Source organism: Gavialis gangeticus, unplaced genomic scaffold (assembly GCF_001723915.1).
Source record: "Gavialis gangeticus isolate Ggan-Ray unplaced genomic scaffold, GavGan_comp1, whole genome shotgun sequence".
NCBI lineage: Eukaryota > Metazoa > Chordata > Crocodylia > Gavialidae > Gavialis > Gavialis gangeticus.
Genome location: NW_017729031.1, coordinates 58,716,695 through 58,720,702, shown reverse-complemented (window position 1 = coordinate 58,720,702; position 4,008 = coordinate 58,716,695).

The window sequence follows — 4,008 nt, the reverse complement described above, 5'->3', positions numbered from 1 at the left end:
AATCATTATAAGCTACAGTCAAAGAGGAGCTGAGATCATTGTGGCAGTGTCCTGAATTCTCTAGAATTGTGGAGGTGTGGAGGAAAGGAGAATAAATAAGTAGGCACTGTGCAGGGACTCTCAGGCAAAGAAAGAGAAAGGAGGGGGATAGGAAGATAATCCTCATAGGCCCAACATAGCTCATTTAAGTACTGAAGAGCAAAATGAAACCCATCAGTGTAGCCTGGAAAGGAGGGAATCTCAAGAGGCAAAGAGCTCTTGTGACATTGTGATGCTTCTGGGACACTCCAGCAGGGTGAAGAATCTGTCCTCTGGTTCCATTTGCAAAGAGCAAGCCCAATCATTCAAATTTAAAACAAACAAAGCTGCTAATAAAATAAATGAAAAATAAATTGTATTAGACTGGAGTTAATGATGCAAATAGATACTGGTTTTTCATCAGGTGAAGCCTCACACAAATACCTTTATCTTCAGAACACACTGGAAACCCAGAAACTTCACAGCTAAAATTAAATCAAAATATCTGGAAGTATGAAAATATATAGTTAAGACACCAAGCAATCTTAGTTCTGACTATGAAATCTTATCCTTTCATACCAAAGATTGCAAAAAAAAGGTGTTACTTTTAGTTGTTCAATGGTTCTACAATGTCCAGTCTGTGTACAGCTCTGCACTGTCCACAGAGAAACTCATACTTCATAAAACTGTGACGAGACACATAACATACTGAAGACCATCATTCTGCATTATGGTTTAGCATTGGAATAATAATTCAGCTTAGAAATATAGTCACAAAGGGTGGCAGTCAAAATTAGAACAAGTTTACTAGCATCAAGAAGCATTGTCCAATATCTTAATGGATGAGAATATGTATCATAATTCTGGTTATTGTGATGGATTGGTGGTTTGAATATTAGCCACATCACTGTACAGTAAGTGGAAGTAAAGTGTATGTCTGGGACATGATGACATTTGCTATATAACTCATGACTGATGCAAAATTCCCCACCAGTGTACACATGGCTGACTTCTGAAATACTGCAGAGATTTTAACTCTGGTATGAAAGAGTTATTTTTCTGATATGAAAATGAAATAAGGTATTGGCTGTAGGATGACTGCAGATATCTCAATCTGGAATATGCAGTATGAGTCTTCCTTAGGGATATAATGGATGCACGGAACTATACTTAGGGTGACTCGATAAAGGATCTAGCCTTGTCAGTTCCACCACAAACCAAGATCTTCCCTAAGATGGCTATCTTACATCACAATATACATTCATTTATTTTATTCTTACCTCTATAATAGAAAGCATATGTAAAATCAAAAGACATACCATACAATTCAACTGTACATCTAATATCTAGATGACATAGTAGATACAGGAGATAGAAAAAGCTATTTCATTATTCTGCCATACCACCTAATGCTTTTTCAGCTGTATTTTAGTAAGAACTAAAAATGACTCACTCGGTGTCAGGATGACCTCAGTCTGTTGCCAGGTCCAGATAAAGCAACAATATATCATAAGTCTTACAGGGCGCATTCTTAAATCGTCTATGCTGTGAAAGACTATAACATATTTGTGAACAAATATATAGCTTTATAAATGTTTGCAAAGTAATTTTCAAAGTACATGTCGTCAACTTAAAACATTGCGCTGTATTATTAAAACAAAGCTCCTTGTATTAAAGTGCAAGCCTCCTAATTATAGCAATAGCGCAAAAATAGACCTAGCAAGTAATCTGAAACAAAAGAATGTGAAGCTCTGAATCAGAGATGTGGTGCATGGGTGATTGTTTTAAAATGCTAACCCTAGGTAAGGCTGCTGGGGCCAGCACAGTTGCTGGCCCTAGCCTCCCCTACCCCACCCAGGGCAACGTGCCATGCACCAGAGCATGCATGGCATGGGTGTTCCCCATGTTCATCCCTGGGGAAACACATGTTTCCACTTCTGGGGACATCCCCAGGTTGTCCAGGTAAAGATATGGCCAAGCTTGATAGCAGTAGCCAACACCAAATGAATATTTTAACACATAATTACAAAGACATTTTTCTATATAGAATTAAGTTTGATACAAACAGTTCAGTTCTACTCCTGGATGCATAAGTGGATTACGCAAATTAATTCAGAGTTCAGAATTTAGCAAGTGAAATATCCCAATAGGTATCAAATTACATTCTAGACTATTAGACACAAGAAAAAAGAGGAAATATAAATCAACCACAGTGAATGGTTCTGAACTCTGCCATTTTTGCAAGTCTTTCCTTGATTTCCTATTGCAAATTAATTTCCCCTATGTCCTTAAGTCATACTATAAGGACATCTCCTAAAATCCCCTAATTTTAAAGGGAGAACACCTCATCATAGGACATAAGGCCCATCAACATTATGGGATATCAGACCTATCATCTTCAATACTGATTTGATCATAGACTGAAATGGAAATTCCAAGGGCTGAATTGGTCTCTAGTGTTTGTATAGAAGAGGAGTGGCTTCTCAACCATGGAAGCAAGTTTCTTATAAAATCTTAAAAAGAAATATCAAGTGCATGTCATTCGCACTATGACCAGAAACTCAGCAAGAAAGAGAGGCTTAGATTGCAGAAAAATGCAGTACTAAGAGGCTTAGGCTTCACGTGGAATCAATCTGTAGATATGTTGTGTACCCTTTTCCCCTTTGTTCACCCCAAATCTATTTTGGAGCTCTGAGAATTTCCCAACCCTCCAAAGATTACTTGGCTTTCTATCCTCAAAGGCATCTTGTCATGACCATTTTTTTTGTTGAAAAAAGCTGGATGATTATATTGATCATGATAATATTGTTTTAATACCTAGAGGTTAGCGAACCAGTTGCACTAGTCACTGTACTAGCTCATAATTTTTGGGCTTGTCTACAGGGGAAAACTAGCCAACAACATTACAATGGAATGGTTATTCTGCACTAGCTATGCTGGTCAATTTCCCTCTATAGACAAGATCTAAGAGATGGAGTATAGCCCTGTCTACAATCCATCTGTATCCTTTGTCCATAGGGGTTACCTTTACTAGTGAAGGTGTTAATGATTAGTCTAAAACTCTAAAATGTTAGCAGGAGAGACCCATTTAAAAGTGTCAAAATGGGGTTATGTTAGGGATTGTTTCACCAGCTAAGTCCCAAGGCTGGTGTCATAATCAGGTCTTTAATATTGTCAAACTGTTTCAGTAACACCTTGATTATTGAATATTATTTTCATTATTCTTTCTTTTATTATTATTTAATTAAAATATGTATGGCACAGAAACCATGACTACCATCAAGTGCACACTCTATTGCCTACAATGTAAATCTTCTGCTCAGAAAATCTTGGTGGGGGAGCTGGAGTATTTAGGAAGAAGGGAGGTCTGGAGGTTTTTTGTTTTAAGATAGCTTCATCTGCTGGGTATTGTTTACTTTAAAATCGAGTTTCTTGGGTTTGGGTACCAAATCCATAAGACTAAAAGGAACCCCACAGGATGCAAAAGTGTGGTGATAGCAGCTTGATGTTTATTAAGTTCTATCATGAGTCATATGATGCATGCAAAACACACATATTAGTCTAAGTCCAGTTTAATGTGGATATAAACACACACACATTAATAATACCTAACATTGATATAGCACTTCTCATCTACAGAGCTCTGTTAAAATGTTAATTGACACTAAGCAGTTTATTTGTGCTATATTTGAAGCTACCAGTCCTTGCAGTCCGATGATGTCTCCCCCTCCTAGTAATTACTTCAGGCTTCATACAACTTTTTAACATCCCCTGCCCCCCCTCCACAAGAGCCACCCGAGGATGTTCAGCAGCAGTTCTTCAGTAAGTGACTGGTGCATTGTAACCATGCATCAGGGTTTTTGGTTGAAGTCGTGTTAGTCTAAGGACATAGGCAGGCAAGGTTCTTTGGGCAGATGTGATATATTTTATTACATGCTTGGTCTAATAAAAGATATCATAACTACCCAAAGAACCTTACGTAACCATGCA